The sequence below is a fragment of the Scardinius erythrophthalmus genome, assembly GCF_964197995.2.
Source record: "Scardinius erythrophthalmus genome assembly, chromosome: 1".
Taxonomy (NCBI): domain Eukaryota; kingdom Metazoa; phylum Chordata; class Actinopteri; order Cypriniformes; family Leuciscidae; genus Scardinius; species Scardinius erythrophthalmus.
Genome location: NC_138221.1, coordinates 8,811,318 through 8,830,340, shown reverse-complemented (window position 1 = coordinate 8,830,340; position 19,023 = coordinate 8,811,318). Strand labels below are relative to the sequence as shown.

At 45.9% G+C, this 19,023-nt stretch overlaps 1 protein-coding gene across 1 annotated transcript in view; it reads right to left on the bottom strand.

Annotated features, from left to right (window-relative positions):
• The window catches only part of LOC308700561 (CD276 antigen homolog), a 1,553,888-nt gene that overhangs the window by 501,624 nt on the left and 1,033,241 nt on the right, over positions 1–19,023 (bottom strand). The gene's annotated exons all lie outside the window — the stretch shown is intronic.

The following is a 19,023-nucleotide window of genomic DNA, read 5'->3' as shown; positions in this document are numbered from 1 at the left end:
ATATCCGTGACTGGTCGAGTGGCCGACGCTTATAAAGCAGTGGCAGACGCGTATATCCGTGACTGGTCGAGTGGCCGACGCTTATAAAGCAGTGGCGGGCGCGTATATCCGTGACTGGTCGAGTGGCCGACGCTTATAAAGCAGTGGCAGGCGCGTATATCCGTGACTGGTCGAGTGGCCGACGCTTATAAAGCAGTGGCAGGCGCGTATATCCGTGACTGGTCGAGTGGCCGACGCTTATAAAGCAGTGGCAGGCGCGTATATCCGTGACTGGTCGAGTGGCCGACGCTTATAAAGCAGTGGCAGGCGCGTATATCCGTGACTGGTCGAGTGGCCGACGCTTATAAAGCAGTGGCGGGCGCGTATATCCGTGACTGGTCGAGTGGCCGACGCTTATAAAGCAGTGGCGGGCGCGTATATCCGTGACTGGTCGAGTGGCCGACGCTTATAAAGCAGTGGCGGGCGCATATATCCGTGACTGGTCGAGTGGCCGACGCTTATAAAGCAGTGGCGGGCGCGTATATCCGTGACTGGTCGAGTGGCCGACGCTTATAAAGCAGTGGCGGGCGCGTATATCCGTGACTGGTCGAGTGGCCGACGCTTATAAAGCAGTGGCGGGCGCATATATCCGTGACTGGTCGAGTGGCCGACGCTTATAAAGCAGTGGCAGGCGCGTATATCCGTGACTGGTCGAGTGGCCGACGCTTATAAAGCAGTGGCAGGCGCGTATATCCGTGACTGGTCGAGTGGCCGACGCTTATAAAGCAGTGGCGGGCGCGTATATCCGTGACTGGTCGAGTGGCCGACGCTTATAAAGCAGTGGCAGGCGCATATATCCGTGACTGGTCGAGTGGCCGACGCTTATAAAGCAGTGGCAGGCGCATATATCCGTGACTGGTCGAGTGGCCGACGCTTATAAAGCAGTGGCAGACGCGTATATCCGTGACTGGTCGAGTGGCCGGCGCGTATAAAGCAGTGGCAGGCGCATATATCCGTGACTGGTCGAGTGGCCGACGCTTATAAAGCAGTGGCAGGCGCGTATATCCGTGACTGGTCGAGTGGCCGACGCTTATAAAGCAGTGGCAGGCGCGTATATCCGTGACTGGTCGAGTGGCCGACGCTTATAAAGCAGTGGCAGGCGCGTATATCCGTGACTGGTCGAGTGGCCGACGCTTATAAAGCAGTGGCGGGCGCGTATATCCGTGACTGGTCGAGTGGCCGGCGCGTATAAAGCAGTGGCGGGCGCATATATCCGTGACTGGTCGAGTGGCCGAAGCTTATAAAGCAGTGGCGGGCGCGTATATCCGTGACTGGTCGAGTGGCCGACGCTTATAAAGCAGTGGCGGGCGCGTATATCCGTGACTGGTCGAGTGGCCGACGCTTATAAAGCAGTGGCAGGCGCGTATATCCGTGACTGGTCGAGTGGCCGACGCTTATAAAGCAGTGGCGGGCGCGTATATCCGTGACTGGTCGAGTGGCCGACGCTTATAAAGCAGTGGCGGGCGCGTATATCCGTGACTGGTCGAGTGGCCGGCGCGTATAAAGCAGTGGCAGGCGCATATATACGTGACTGGTCGAGTGGCCGACGCTTATAAAGCAGTGGCAGGCGCGTATATCCGTGACTGGTCGAGTGGCCGACGCTTATAAAGCAGTGGCAGGCGCGTATATCCGTGACTGGTCGAGTGGCCGACGCTTATAAAGCAGTGGCAGGCGCGTATATCCGTGACTGGTCGAGTGGCCGACGCTTATAAAGCAGTGGCAGGCGCATATATCCGTGACTGGTCGAGTGGCCGACGCTTATAAAGCAGTGGCAGACGCGTATATCCGTGACTGGTCGAGTGGCCGGCGCGTATAAAGCAGTGGCAGGCGCATATATCCGTGACTGGTCGAGTGGCCGACGCTTATAAAGCAGTGGCAGGCGCGTATATCCGTGACTGGTCGAGTGGCCGACGCTTATAAAGCAGTGGCAGGCGCGTATATCCGTGACTGGTCGAGTGGCCGACGCTTATAAAGCAGTGGCAGGCGCGTATATCCGTGACTGGTCGAGTGGCCGACGCTTATAAAGCAGTGGCAGGCGCATATATCCGTGACTGGTCGAGTGGCCGGCGCGTATAAAGCAGTGGCGGGCGCATATATCCGTGACTGGTCGAGTGGCCGACGCTTATAAAGCAGTGGCGGGCGCGTATATCCGTGACTGGTCGAGTGGCCGGCGCGTATAAAGCAGTGGCGGGCGCATATATCCGTGACTGGTCGAGTGGCCGACGCTTATAAAGCAGTGGCGGGCGCGTATATCCGTGACTGGTCGAGTGGCCGACGCTTATAAAGCAGTGGCGGGCGCGTATATCCGTGACTGGTCGAGTGGCCGACGCTTATAAAGCAGTGGCAGGCGCGTATATCCGTGACTGGTCGAGTGGCCGACGCTTATAAAGCAGTGGCAGGCGCATATATCCGTGACTGGTCGAGTGGCCGGCGCGTATAAAGCAGTGGCGGGCGCATATATCCGTGACTGGTCGAGTGGCCGACGCTTATAAAGCAGTGGCGGGCGCGTATATCCGTGACTGGTCGAGTGGCCGACGCTTATAAAGCAGTGGCGGGCGCGTATATCCGTGACTGGTCGAGTGGCCGACGCTTATAAAGCAGTGGCGGGCGCGTATATCCGTGACTGGTCGAGTGGCCGACGCTTATAAAGCAGTGGCGGGCGCGTATATCCGTGACTGGTCGAGTGGCCGACGCTTATAAAGCAGTGGCGGGCGCGTATATCCGTGACTGGTCGAGTGGCCGGCGCGTATAAAGCAGTGGCAGGCGCATATATACGTGACTGGTCGAGTGGCCGACGCTTATAAAGCAGTGGCAGGCGCGTATATCCGTGACTGGTCGAGTGGCCGACGCTTATAAAGCAGTGGCAGGCGCGTATATCCGTGACTGGTCGAGTGGCCGACGCTTATAAAGCAGTGGCAGGCGCGTATATCCGTGACTGGTCGAGTGGCCGACGCTTATAAAGCAGTGGCAGGCGCATATATCCGTGACTGGTCGAGTGGCCGGCGCGTATAAAGCAGTGGCAGGCGCATATATATCCGTGACTGGTCGAGTGGCCGACGCTTATAAAGCAGTGGCGGGCGCGTATATCCGTGACTGGTCGAGTGGCCGACGCTTATAAAGCAGTGGCAGGCGCATATATCCGTGACTGGTCGAGTGGCCGACACTTATAAAGCAGTGGCAGGCGCGTATATCCGTGACTGGTCGAGTGGCCGACGCTTATAAAGCAGTGGCGGGCGCGTATATCCGTGACTGGTCGAGTGGCCGACGCTTATAAAGCAGTGGCGGGCGCGTATATCCGTGACTGGTCGAGTGGCCGACGCTTATAAAGCAGTGGCGGGCGCGTATATCCGTGACTGGTCGAGTGGCCGACGCTTATAAAGCAGTGGCGGGCGCGTATATCCGTGACTGGTCGAGTGGCCGACGCTTATAAAGCAGTGGCAGGCGCGTATATCCGTGACTGGTCGAGTGGCCGACGCTTATAAAGCAGTGGCAGACGCGTATATCCGTGACTGGTCGAGTGGCCGACGCTTATAAAGCAGTGGCGGGCGCGTATATCCGTGACTGGTCGAGTGGCTGACGCTTATAAAGCAGTGGCGGGCGCGTATATCCATGACTGGTCGAGTGGCCGACGCTTATAAAGCAGTGGCGGGCGCGTATATCCGTGACTGGTCGAGTGGCCGACGCTTATAAAGCAGTGGCGGGCACGTATATCCGTGACTGGTCGAGTGGCCGGCGCGTATAAAGCAGTGGCAGGCGCGTATATCCGTGACTGGTCGAGTGGCCGACGCTTATAAAGCAGTGGCAGGCGCGTATATCCGTGACTGGTCGAGTGGCCGACGCTTATAAAGCAGTGGCAGGCGCGTATATCCGTGACTGGTCGAGTGGCCGACGCTTATAAAGCAGTGGCAGGCGCGTATATCCGTGACTGGTCGAGTGGCCGGCGCGTATAAAGCAGTGGCAGGCGCATATATCCGTGACTGGTCGAGTGGCCGACGCTTATAAAGCAGTGGCAGGCGCGTATATCCGTGACTGGTCGAGTGGCCGACGCTTATAAAGCAGTGGCAGGCGCGTATATCCGTGACTGGTCGAGTGGCCGGCGCGTATAAAGCAGTGGCAGGCGCATATATCCGTGACTGGTCGAGTGGCCGACGCTTATAAAGCAGTGGCAGGCGCATATATCCGTGACTGGTCGAGTGGCCGACGCTTATAAAGCAGTGGCAGGCGCGTATATCCGTGACTGGTCGAGTGGCCGACGCTTATAAAGCAGTGGCAGGCGCGTATATCCGTGACTGGTCGAGTGGCCGACGCTTATAAAGCAGTGGCAGGCGCATATATCCGTGACTGGTCGAGTGGCCGGCGCGTATAAAGCAGTGGCAGGCGCGTATATCCGTGACTGGTCGAGTGGCCGACGCTTATAAAGCAGTGGCAGGCGCGTATATCCGTGACTGGTCGAGTGGCCGACGCTTATAAAGCAGTGGCAGGTGCATATATCCGTGACTGGTCGAGTGGCCGACGCTTATAAAGCAGTGGCAGGTGCATATATCCGTGACTGTCGAGTGGCCGATGCTTATAAAGCAGTGGCAGGCGCGTATATCCGTGACTGGTCGAGTGGCCGACGCTTATAAAGCAGTGGCAGGCGCGTATATCCGTGACTGGTCGAGTGGCCGACGCTTATAAAGCAGTGGCAGGCGCGTATATCCGTGACTGGTCGAGTGGCCGACGCTTATAAAGCAGTGGCAGGCGCATATATCCGTGACTGGTCGAGTGGCCGGCGCGTATAAAGCAGTGGCAGGCGCGTATATCCGTGACTGGTCGAGTGGCCGACGCTTATAAAGCAGTGGCAGGCGCGTATATCCGTGACTGGTCGAGTGGCCGACGCTTATAAAGCAGTGGCAGGCGCGTATATCCGTGACTGGTCGAGTGGCCGACGCTTATAAAGCAGTGGTGTTTTAGTCGGGATGCTCCTTTGTCAGTTACACAGACTCCAGACCAATTGAAGAGTAGCTTTTTACATTTATTAGTCTCTTTCACAGTGGCGTGCCGACACACACACACACCTGTGCTAATCTCCACACACCTGACACCATCTGCACATGCGCAAACATATACTAGTCAGGGTTGCCACTACTCCATAAAAACACCCACTATCATTACATCTTCCCTTTTTTTTTTTTTTTTTTTTTTTTTTTTTAACACACTACTAATAAACATTAATTGCAACCCTCCACTAAAGATACACATTTAAACTTCCCAACAAACATGAAAAATACAAACATGATCTAAAACATTAATTGCAAATACAAACATGATCTAAAACATCCTATTAAACCTCTATGACTATTTCAGTCTTTTGCAACAGTCTGTCAGTCTTTCAACATGTTTCAATAAGTCTTTCAGGGCATTTCCGGTCACGAACAGATCTTCTCAATGTTATCCCAGTCTTTTCAGGTTGTTCTAACTCGGCTGACAAATCTTTCAACAAATGTTGACGATTCCTCCTTAACACAACACCACTTGTAGTTTCAACATTATAAGACCTTGGTTGAACTTGCTCAAGTACAATGCCTTTCTGATTCCAGGTATTAGTTTTATCTTTAAATCTGACCTCCTCACCAGCACGAAGTTCAGGCAAATGATGAGTTCCTTGATCGTAATAGATCTTTTGCTTAGCCTTTTGTTGTTCTTTAAGTTCTTTAACTTTCTCACTGCCTTCTGTCACGAGAAGATCCTCAGACATAGGCAAATTAGAACGAAGACGTCGTCCCATCAAAAGATATGCCGGGGAATTTCCACACTCAAGAGGAGTACTACGATAAGCAAGCAGTCCCATATAGAAACTACTTCCACCATCTCTTGCCTTTTGCATCAACCTTTTCACAACTCCAACTGATTTCTCCACAAGTCCATTAGACTGGGGAAAATATGGACTCGATGTTGTATGTCTGAAGTCCCAGTCCTTTGAAAAACTCTGGAAACTAGCATTAACAAATTGAGGGCCATTATCTGTAAACACTTCAGTTGGTACTCCGTGTCGAGCAAAGATTGATTTCAGGCATGAAATCACATTTTCTGCCGTAGTTGTGTTCAACGCACACACTTCTGGATAAAATGAATAATAATCCGTAACCAAGAGGTAATTTTTCCCATGACATGTGAACAAGTCTGCTCCTACTTTTTGGTACGGTCTTTCAGGTACCGGATGCGACTTTAGTGGCTCTCTTGGATTATTGAATTGATATCTGGCACATGTCTGACATTTGGACACTGCAATTGTGATGTCCTGATTTATTCCAGGCCAATACATGACTTCACGAGCTCTTTTTTTACACTTCTCAATTCCCAAATGGCCTTCATGGATTTTGTTCAACATCTCATGTCTCAGATTTTTCGGAATCACCACTTTATTTCCTTTATACAGTATTCCATCACAAACAGTCAACTCAGACTTGCAGTTCCAAAATTCATGAACTTCTACAACACAATTTTGCTTCACTTCTGGCCAACCATTCATGACATAATATTTCACCTGAGTGAGTATTTGATCTTGTTCTGTCTCTTTGTTGATCAATTTCATTTTAGAATCAGCAACAGGTAAAGCTTCTATGATCATGTTCACATATGCTTGAATGTCTTCAATCAACTTTCCACTCGAAGGTGTAGTTGGGTCTACAGCTCTTGACAAGGTGTCTGCCACAAACATTAATTTACCTGGTGTATAAAACACTGTTAGTGCATAACGCTGCAATCTGATCATCATTCTTTGAATTCTCAATGGACAATCATTAAGAGATTTTTTGAACAATGCAATCAATGGTTTATGGTCGGTTTCAACATCCACGGACTGTCCTGCCACAAATTGATGAAATCTCTCACAAGCAAAAGTAATACTGAGCAACTTTTTTTCAATTTGAGCGTACCTACACTCCGCATCAGTCATTGAACGTGAGGCATATGCATCTGGTTGCCAGGTTCCATCATAATCCTGAAGCAATACTGCTCCTAATCCTGTCTGTGAAGCATCAGCTGAAATCTTAATCGAACGGTTAGGGTCATAAAATTTCAAGATTGGCTCTTTAGTTAGTATCACTTTCAACTGTTGCCATGCAGACTCCTGTTCATGGTTCCAATCCCATTCATTCTTTTTCTCAGTCAGCCATCTTAATGGAGCTATCTTCTCAGACAGGTTAGGTATGAATTTACTCATATAGTTCAACATACCCATGAATCTCTGAACATCTTTTACACATTTCGGTCTTGGCATATGTTCAATAGCAGAAATCTTCATGGGATCTGGTCGCACTCCAGCACTACTAACGATGTCACCCAAAAACGTTAACTCAGTCACCCCCAATTGGCACTTTTCTCTGTTCAACTTAAGATTTGCATGCCTGGTTGCTTCCAGAACCCCTCTTAACCTTGCATCATGTTCTTCTTTCGAAGCTCCCCAGACAATTATGTCATCCATCGATGTATCAACACCTTCCATGTGTTCATAAATCATATGCACTGTTTTATGATACACCTCAGGAGCCGAAGCAATTCCAAAAGGAAGCCTTAAAAAACAATATCTTCCATATGGTGTATTAAACGTGCAGAGTTTTGAGCTGGCAACATCCAATTTTAACTGCCAAAATCCTGATGACGCATCCAATTTGCTAAAATATTTGGCATTTGCAAATTGGGACATAATCTCTTCACGTGTAGGAAGCTTAAAATGTTCTCTCTTAATTGCTCTGTTCAAATCTCTAGGATCAAGACAAACTCGAAGTTTTCCATTCTTCTTGTCCACAATCACCAATGAACTAACCCATTCTGTGGGCTGATCAATTTTTTGTATAACTCCTAAACTCTCCATTCTATCCAGCTCCTCTTTTAATTGTCTTTGAAGTGCAAACGGTACCTTTCGACACGGATGTATAACTGGAGGTACAGTTTCATCAATTTGGATTGTGTGTTCCCCTGACAGACAGCCTAAGCCTTTAAACACATCCCCATACTCAGCTAGGATTGAGTCATACTCGGGTTCAGACTCTTTTGATTCTTCTACCACCAGCACTCTCTTCACCAGATGCAGCCTCTCACAAGCAGACAAGCCCAAAATCGCTTGAAAATCCTTCGGCACCACTACAAATGACAGACTGTGTACTTTATCCTTATAACGCATTTTTGCAACACATTTTCCTTTCACTGGTATGTCCGCTCCAGAGTATCCAGTTAATTTCAATTTAGCAGCATGCAACCTTGGTCGAGGCCTTAGTTTGTTGAATTCAGTTTCAGAAATGATATTAACTTGAGCTCCAGTGTCAAGCTTAAATGCCACTATACTATTGTTTATTTGCAGTTGTACGGTCCACTCTTTCTGTTCACCTCCACCTTCTGCTACTACATCCACATAGAATTCTTCCAATTCACCCTCAGTAACGGCATTTACTTGGCTTGATGTCCGTTTACTTTTACAACAACGTGCATAATGATTAATTTTGCCGCAATTGTTGCAATTCTTCCCATAAGCTGGACATTGTCTCAATGGATGTTGCATCCCACAACGATCGCACATTCTTTGAGGCTTATCAATTACCATCCTGCTTCGTTCCTGTTGTGTCGCTTGTCTTACACTTACACCGGGTGTCTGATACTTCTTTACAACATCCACAGCACAGGTCTCATTTAACAATTCTTTCGCTTGCGTTTTTACAGTCTCTGCCGCTCTACAAAGTGAAAGCGCTTTCTCCAAGTCCAAATCCTGTTCTCGAAGTAACCTTTCCCTCAATCCATTGTCAGGTATTCCACACACAATTCTATCTTTGACCAATGAATCTGTTAACTCTCCAAACTCACAAGTTTTACTCCTATGTTTGAGCTCCGTAACATACTGATCAATTGTTTCTCCGCTTTTCTGCATGCACGTGAAAAATCGATGCCTTTCATAAGTAACATTTCTCTTGGGTATGCAAAACGCTTCAAACTGGTCCATTATCGGCTGTAACTTCAAACTCTCTCCTTCTTCAAAAGTGAAATTATTATATACTTCCAAAGCTTCATCACCAACCACATGAAGAAATAATGACGCTTTCATTTTCTCAGACTTACGATCCCCATCAATCGCAGATAGATATAGAAGAAATCGTTGCTTAAATCGTCTCCAATTTTCAGCAACATTACCGGACAATTGAAGCTTCGGAGGCGGCTGTAATCCTTCCATTTCCTCTGTTTTCTCGTCACACGTGTATATGTAATCCACAACCTTTCACTTCTGAAACCACTTCTGACACCATGTTTTAGTCGGGATGCTCCTTTGTCAGTTACACAGACTCCAGACCAATTGAAGAGTAGCTTTTTACATTTATTAGTCTCTTTCACAGTGGCGTGCCGACACACACACACACCTGTGCTAATCTCCACACACCTGACACCATCTGCACATGCGCAAACATATACTAGTCAGGGTTGCCACTACTCCATAAAAACACCCACTATCATCGGGCGCGTATATCCGTGACTGGTCGAGTGGCCGGCGCTTATAAAGCAGTGGCAGGCGCGTATATCCGTGACTGGTCGAGTGGCCGACGCTTATAAAGCAGTGGCAGGCGCGTATATCCGTGACTGGTCGAGTGGCCGACGCTTATAAAGCAGTGGCAGGCGCGTATATCCGTGACTGGTCGAGTGGCCGACGCTTATAAAGCAGTGGCGGGCGCGTATATCCGTGACTGGTCGAGTGGCCGACGCTTATAAAGCAGTGGCAGACGCGTATATCCGTGACTGTCGAGTGGCCGATGCTTATAAAGCAGTGGCAGGCGCGTATATCCGTGACTGGTCGAGTGGCCGGCGCGTATAAAGCAGTGGCAGGCGCGTATATCCGTGACTGGTCGAGTGGCCGACGCTTATAAAGCAGTGGCAGGCGCGTATATCCGTGACTGGTCGAGTGGCCGGCGCGTATAAAGCAGTGGCAGGCGCGTATATCCGTGACTGGTCGAGTGGCCGGCGCGTATAAAGCAGTGGCAGGCGCGTATATCCGTGACTGGTCGAGTGGCCGACGCTTATAAAGCAGTGGCAGGCGCATATATCCGTGACTGGTCGAGTGGCCGACGCTTATAAAGCAGTGGCAGGCGCGTATATCCGTGACTGGTCGAGTGGCCGGCGCGTATAAAGCAGTGGCAGGCGCGTATATCCGTGACTGGTCGAGTGGCCGACGCTTATAAAGCAGTGGCAGGCGCGTATATCCGTGACTGGTCGAGTGGCCGGCGCGTATAAAGCAGTGGCAGGCGCATATATCCGTGACTGGTCGAGTGGCCGACGCTTATAAAGCAGTGGCAGGCGCGTATATCCGTGACTGGTCGAGTGGCCGGCGCGTATAAAGCAGTGGCAGGCGCGTATATCCGTGACTGGTCGAGTGGCCGGCGCGTATAAAGCAGTGGCAGGCGCATATATCCGTGACTGGTCGAGTGGCCGACGCTTATAAAGCAGTGGCAGGCGCGTATATCCGTGACTGGTCGAGTGGCCGACGCTTATAAAGCAGTGGCAGGCGCGTATATCCGTGACTGGTCGAGTGGCCGACGCTTATAAAGCAGTGGCAGGCGCGTATATCCGTGACTGGTCGAGTGGCCGACGCTTATAAAGCAGTGGCGGGCGCGTATATCCGTGACTGGTCGAGTGGCCGACGCTTATAAAGCAGTGGCAGGCGCGTATATCCGTGACTGGTCGAGTGGCCGACGCTTATAAAGCAGTGGCAGGCGCGTATATCCGTGACTGGTCGAGTGGCCGACGCTTATAAAGCAGTGGCAGGCGCGTATATCCGTGACTGGTCGAGTGGCCGACGCTTATAAATATGGCAAGCCAAAGTATTCATAAACGCCTGGTCGGGCGTCTGATTGCACACTGACACGTCGAAAGCGTGCGTTTCGACCCGCCAAACGCGCGTCCCTACCCGCCAAACGCGCGTCCCTGACGCGCGATTTGCCATAAAAGCGCACGTTCTTAACGCGCGCTTTGTGGTCACGGAAAACGCGCGTCACAAACGCGCGGTTTTTGCATCAAAACGCGCGTCCTCGACGTGTGATCTGCCATTTAAAACGCACGTTTGAAACGTGCGCTTTGGGGTCACCGAAAACGCGCGTTTTTGACGCACGTTTATAATAACAAAAATGGGCGTTGAAACCGTGTGTTTTGACTAGGACAAAACGCACGCTTTTGACGTGTAAACAGTTAACCCAAACAGGCAGTACAAACGTGTGTGAAGTTTCCAACCAGGCGAAAAGGACGCGTCAGTGTCATTGGCTCCTGAAGGCTTGGGTCTAACCATTTCTGTGGGCTTAGGGGGGTTTAGCTACTGTTCATAGACTAGGCTACCACCATTTAACATGCCATAGATCAGGTTATTCAGCCTATCTATTTTGTCCTTTTTTTGTAGAACTTATAGAAATAATATATTTAAATTGCAGTTTTATCAAGATTTAGATAAAAATAAAATTGCCTTGTTTTTCTTCACTCTTGCCTTTTTGTAAATAAACACATTAGTGGTCATTCTAGCTCTAACATGAAATAATTAACATTTGTGTGGGAAAATCAGTTACGGTGGAGGTAAGCAATCAATGCAGGTTAATCAGTATCTGTCTTTAGAGAACAACGTGGACTTTTGTTGTGCTTACATTTGAAGGTATCACAAGCAGGTGGCGAAACTTTTTTGTTCAAATATTGTGCGCTCAACACAGACAAACAGTAATTAAGTACAGAGGTGATATTATCCATTTAATTTTTTTAAGACTTAGTGTTTAAATAGGGTATTTTATACTTTATAGAAGTATTTAAGACTTACAGGATTAGAATGAGAGCTTGTGCTCAGGGCAGGACATATATAAGAACTTAATTTGTCCCTATATTTTTTCCATTTTCTTTTTCTTGTGTAGGCCAAAGAAAATATCTAGATTGCAATTTTATGAAAATATTTTTTTTTTACCAAGATAAGATTGCCTTCTTTTGCACATTAATACCATTCTAGCTGTATATCTATACCTCAAGTTTTCAAACTTTAAAAGTTAACATTTGATTGGGGAAAAGCGTACAGATGTGGTTCTTGATCGATGCAGTTTTAATGAAAATTTGTTAAGCAACATAACCTTTATGTTAAATTTGTTAAGCAACATAATCTATATATATATATATATATATATATATATATATATATATATATATATATATATATATATATATATATATATATATATATAATGACTATAAAATGTATCACTATTGCACGTATATCCGTGACTGGTCGAGTGGCCGGCGCGTATAAAGCAGTGGCAGGCGCGTATATCCGTGACTGGTCGAGTGGCCGACGCTTATAAAGCAGTGGCAGGCGCATATATCCGTGACTGGTCGAGTGGCCGACGCTTATAAAGCAGTGGCGGGCGCGTATATCCGTGACTGGTCGAGTGGCCGACGCTTATAAAGCAGTGGCAGGCGCGTATATCCGTGACTGGTCGAGTGGCCGACGCTTATAAAGCAGTGGCAGGCGCGTATATCCGTGACTGGTCGAGTGGCCGACGCTTATAAAGCAGTGGCAGACGCGTATATCCGTGACTGGTCGAGTGGCCGACGCTTATAAAGCAGTGGCAGGCGCGTATATCCGTGACTGGTCGAGTGGCCGACGCTTATAAAGCAGTGGCAGGCGCATATATCCGTGACTGGTCGAGTGGCCGACGCTTATAAAGCAGTGGCAGGCGCGTATATCCGTGACTGGTCGAGTGGCCGACGCTTATAAAGCAGTGGCAGGCGCATATATCCGTGACTGGTCGAGTGGCCGACGCTTATAAAGCAGTGGCAGGCGCGTATATCCGTGACTGGTCGAGTGGCCGACGCTTATAAAGCAGTGGCAGGCGCGTATATCCGTGACTGGTCGAGTGGCCGACGCTTATAAAGCAGTGGCAGGCGCGTATATCCGTGACTGGTCGAGTGGCCGACGCTTATAAAGCAGTGGCGGGCGCGTATATCCGTGACTGGTCGAGTGGCCGACGTTTATAAAGCAGTGGCAGGCGCGTATATCCGTGACTGGTCGAGTGGCCGACGCTTATAAACCTGTGTTGTGAAAAGCGCTATATAAATAAACTTGACTTGACTTGACTTTAACTCTTGACTTGACATTCAGTAACAGTTCTCACTCCAAACATCGAGACAATCACACAAACGAACACAAACTCGCTCAGGTCTGAATGAACTTAAAGGGATAGTTCACTTTGAAATTAATTTTTGATATGTTTTAGCTTACCTCAAGGGCATCCAAGATGTAGGTGTCTTTGTTTCCGCAGTAGTTTCAATTTTGATATTTTTAGGTCAAACCGTTCTTGTTGCCTGGCGACAAGAACAATCCTTCGTAGGCTAGACCGGTCCGAGCGCGTCAGATGCGCCCTTTGATATGGGACGCTGCTGTAGTTAGCAACAATTTGTTAATATTGTGACAATAAGCCTACATTTTGTTACTTTAATTTTCGGAACTGCATATTTCGTTAAGTATTCACTAAGTGAATTTCACTTACAAATGTGAAGTAACCTGAAGTACCTTTTTCCCTCACATCACAATGTGATTACATTACACTACACAAAAGTATATAATGTAACAACCAGATATTACTGTATATTGAAAATATACAGAAGTAAAATACAACATAGCCTACGCAGTAATGCAGTAGTAGCCTAATATAAATGCAGTAGTTATTAAAAGTACTTTTTTCAGAAAGCCGTCGATTGAATCAGCCCTGCAAACCTGTTGGTAGACAACTTAGTGGATCGTGGAAATATGCACTTAAACACTCTGGAGACCGTCCCAGATGATGTCCCACCAGCAGGAGGCCTTACCAGGGGCAGCCCATCCCGGTCCAGCAGCTCAGCTCAATAGAGTCTACATCATTTTTTTTCTTATTTTATGTATTGTAAAATTAAATGTTTATGTTGATTTTGATATGTTTAACGTATTTTGTAAATAGTTGGAAAAAGTACTTTAATGTAGCCTATAGAACAAATAATTTTTCATTTACCAATTTTAGTTGAAAAAATAAAAAGGTATAGAATTTGTTTCATGCAGAAAGTATTAGTCATTACAAAAATAAACAATGTCCAGAACAATTAATTCTCTTTTATTTACACAATTAAAGTTGCATAAAAATAAATGTACATAATTTTTCTTTTAAAAAATAAAAGTGAAAAAAGTTCAACAAGAATATGTAGAAAATATATATATTTTTCAATCATTCTCTCAAGAAGAGAAAACAGCCTGTCCATCCTCTCCCTTCTTTCCTGTGCACTCCTCGCCTCTGCCTCCCTCTGTAGTTGCATTTCTTCTCTGATCAAGTCCAAAAACTCGTCCTGTCTCGCCGCCTTTGTGCTGGTGCTCCTGCTGGTGGTGTGGGTGCTAGTGCTGGTGCTACTGGTGCTGCTGCTGGCCCTGGCTCCTCCTCACCGTGGGTACCCACTACTGAACTCGGCCCTGGTGTGTCCTCAGGGATTGAGGCGATGAAGACAGGGGGGTTGGTGCAATGCCTCTGTCCCAACACCTCATCCATGAGGACAAACCAGGGCCAAGCTTCAGCAGTGGGTTTCCCACTCACACCCTCACCTGTCCCAGGACACTTGCAATCCTAAAGGCAGAGCAAATGAACCATGGCTTGTTAACAACAACAGGACAAAACTTTTCAGCAAAGATGTGTGTATTACTTTTCTTATATATATATATATATATATATATATATATATATATATATATATATAGACCCATTTTTTCATGAATTGTTCTAAAAAAGCAGAAAAGGGTACTTAAAACAGAGGAGCAATCTTAAGTGCATTGTTAACACTGCAAAATATGACACATCAAGACATGCATACAAAATACTTAAGAAATCATATTTCTGTATACTAAAATTTCATTAAAACCACATAGCTTGCATGACAGCACTACAAAAACACATAAACGTGAAACCCCATTGCCTTATCTACTGCTTTTCTTATTGTTTTGGGCTTTATTGGGTGAGTGATATTTCTTATAATACACAAGTGCAAATATTACAAATAAGTCGTTAAACTAATAACGTTATTACCACAAGTTTTGCCTAAAACTACCTGATAAATGAAACCACGCAATGGTGACGAAGGAGTTAAGAAGAAGTTTATAAGAAATTTTAACTCTGGTTTCACTAGCTATTTGAGTAAATGAAAACATAATACTTACATTTAAATGTGAATTTGCTGTCCACCACCGATCTCTAGTCTCGGCCGCCTTTAAAAATAAATAAATAAATGCTGTCTTCAACGGCGCGCAATGACTTATGGGGTAGGATAGGCCGCTAAGTGTCCATTTATGTATCCTTCTTTTCACGGGGAAACGAAGGGTGCATTTGGCGTCGCTTTTGAATCAGGGAAGCCTTCGTCGCGGCGCGATGACGCAACCGGCCTTCGAATACGGCCTTCGGAGGATGCAGAATTGAATTGGGACAGCCTTCATCGAGCCGCGGTGACGCAATCGGCCTTCAAATGCGACCTTCCAAGGATGCAGCCTTTGAATTGGGACGTCCTTCGTCGCGCCGCGGTGACGCAATCGGCCTTCAAATACGGCCATCCGGCCTTCAAATACGGCCTTCGAAGGACGCAGCCTTCACTTTGGGACACAGCTACAGTCTTTTGACTTCCGGTCTGTATTTTCACAGCGTTTTGCGTGTTTATTAATGAACGGCTCGTTTTAAAATCTTCCCGGTCGATTTACATTTGTTAAGTCATCTGCTTTAAACATTACAGTCCTCATGATAACTTTCGTTAACTTTACATTAAGTAAATCCACTTAAAAAGCTAATTACTCCTGGACAGAAATGCCATATAAATATACAGAGCGACCGCAAAACGGAAGTTAAAAGACAATTTTCCAAAGATGGCGGCGCCCTTGTTTCTCTGGTGCATAAGGTCTATAAAGACTATAATTTAATGCAGTGTGACCAATTCTTAACCTTGTAATAATTACATATTTTACCTATTTCCATATCTTTTCCTCTCATTTCCAACCCGTTCCTGAATTTGATAAAGATGTCTTCCTTTAGAGTCACTATTCCATATCTTTTGCCCTCTTTTACTAATTTCAATTGCTATTAATCTCTTGATTTCTGATTTACTTAGTGGTACATTAACTTCTATTTGTGGATGATGTAATGCCTTCTTTGCCAACTTGTCTACCTCCTCATTACCATCCACACCCCCATGTGCTGGCACCCAGAGGAAGAATACCAACACCCCTAACTGCCTTGCTCTAAATAAACATAGCAAAACTTCAAATATTAAATATTGCCGAGATTCAGATTTTCCACCTCATAAGACTAGTGAGAGCAGCCATTGAATCAGTACATATAGTTCTTGCTGGTTGAACTTCTTCAATCCACTGTAGTGCTAATATGATAGCTAGTAATTCAGTAGTAAATACTGACACATGATCCGATAATCTTTTTGCAATTTGTATATTAAATGTAGGAATGAATTCTGTTGCTGCAGTTCTACCAGACTTTGGTTCCTTTGACCCATCTGTAAATACCTGTAGTATTGAATAACACTCTCGATTTACATACTGTTTAACTACTAACTCAGTTGGTATGCTTATTGGTTTATTTATTTCTTTATGTATTTGTAAGTCAATTAATGGCATAGGATACATCCCAGGGGGAATTGCTGGTATTGGAACAGAAGGGGCTATTAAATATTCTTTCAATCCCAAGCTGTTTGCCTCCTTCCCTACTACCCAACCCTATCCATAGTCTATATTTGACCTGATCACTGCATAATAAATTATTTTCAGTGACTGGCAACTTGCCCCCCAATCAGCACCTGACAAGCATCTTAAAACATTTATTCCTTTTTTACACTTTTCTATCAATTTCTAACCATGCCGATTACAGTATATGTCACTCAGGCTTCACTAACGTGATTGGTACCATAGACTATAGGCTAGACCATCAAGGCGTCAATGAAGGGGATTATGTGAACAGAAAGGGGGTCCATAATGTAAATGTGCAGCCCAGTTACTATTGGGATTTTTAATTCCAGATTAGTAATATTATATCAAATAAAAAAGGCAGTTGACTAAAATCTTCCATATCCCAAATCTGAACGCAAAATGGCCAGGATCTATGCATGACTTAAGAATGTTCAGAGATTCACATTTATGCACATTATTTGAAAGTGGTAAGAAACAATACTTGACAAAGACACATGGCAAACATGAGGGCTTAAATACACAGACTAATGACAAGACAAGAGACACCTGTGAACAATGATCAGACCAAGAAAAGACACATGGCAGGATCACATGACAAACAGGGAATCATATGACAGACATGGAAACATGACATGAACAAACCCAAAACGAGACAACTAACCGCCAGAATATTCCACAATTTTGGCTTAGCTAAATAATCGTGTTTTAAATTATCAGGTACAGTTCCTGATTCAAGACATTTATTTATTAAATTCTAAAAGGTTTTCACATGTTTACCAAGGCGAGGAGGAATTACATCAAGAGAGGAGCCAGTGGGTTTTAGCTTGTTTATAATTCTCTGCAAAGACGAGAGAGAAATTGGTGTGAATTGATTGAAAACCACATGACATGCAGCACAGCTGGGTCAGGTGTTGAAGGCAAGATATTCAATCTTATGTCCCTGTAGCGTTAATAGAGTGATTCTGACTGGTCAATTTAGCTCAAAGGGATTATTAATTAATTTATAGGGAATTCGAAAGAATCACTTATTACAACCGAGCAAATGACTCGTTCGCGGTTCATTTGAACTGGCTGTAATTCTTCAACGGATATAAATATCCAAACTATAGTGAAACACTATAGTTAACAAGGTAACTTAGATCAGCAGTTTAAGACATTAATTATGTAAGCACATAACACAAGTAACACTTCTCTTTAAAAATACAATACTTTATTGATTATTCTAACACAGACTAAAACTAATATCTAACACAAACACACGCGCACACACACAAGTTGCAGAAAGGAAGAGAGTGAGGAAAGAGTGAGTTTAAGAGTGAGATGATGAAATCCCAAGATTCTATGCACTTATAAGACATAACCTGAACGAACATCAATCATTAATTTAACCCTTCTTAGGCGGGTTATTAAATCAATACAATACACCAGTTCAGCTTTTGGTCTGGAGGTTACTTGCTTGTGTTGCGTAGGGATTCCCTTTTGTCGGCGTTCGTTGGTTGATGTCCTCGTGCTTGAACAGATGTCTGGGGCGGCCAATCACGTGGTGTGCTGGCGAATGAATGAAAGTCTTTGTTGAAGCTGGCTTTGCAGAAGAAACGTGGGCCGAAATCTTGTGACAAAACTTAACTTAGTTTCTTATTTTCCGTTGTGAGTCTCAGTTCTAAGAAAAGAAAGGACATTGAGACGAGAGTAGTTAGATGGCTTGAATGAAGTTGTTGAACCCGTTCTTCTGATCTTGATTTGGGTTCTTTGTCTCTGCGCTTCTACATGGTTACTGTCTTTCTGTTCTCTTCTCCCTTCGCGCACCTTTTCAACCTTGTTGAAAATTCTTTCACCGAGAGAGCGCGCAAACTTTGTTCGGGTCTAAGATTTTTAAACTCACATGTTTGTCCAGCATCCTAAGAGAACTGACCAATTAAGACACTGGCTTAATTTAGGAGGTGGCATTCTCTTCATCTCTTATCATAAATCAAGCTTATCTGTGCTCTCCTTACTCTCTAAGCTCTAGCAGAGAGGAAAGAGGCCACAGTTTAGACATTATTACTATTATAAGAATACGGAACATTTCACACAGATTTCACTCAAGCCATCTTTTGAATTAAAGGGGTGGTTCGGGATTTTTGACATCGGACCTCATTTTTAAGTCAGCCTGGTTGTTATTCATCAGTGGAGACATTTAAAAAAAAATTATCCAGTCCTTATATTTGGATAGTTAGCCGATGCTAGGCTAGCGCGAGTTAATGGTA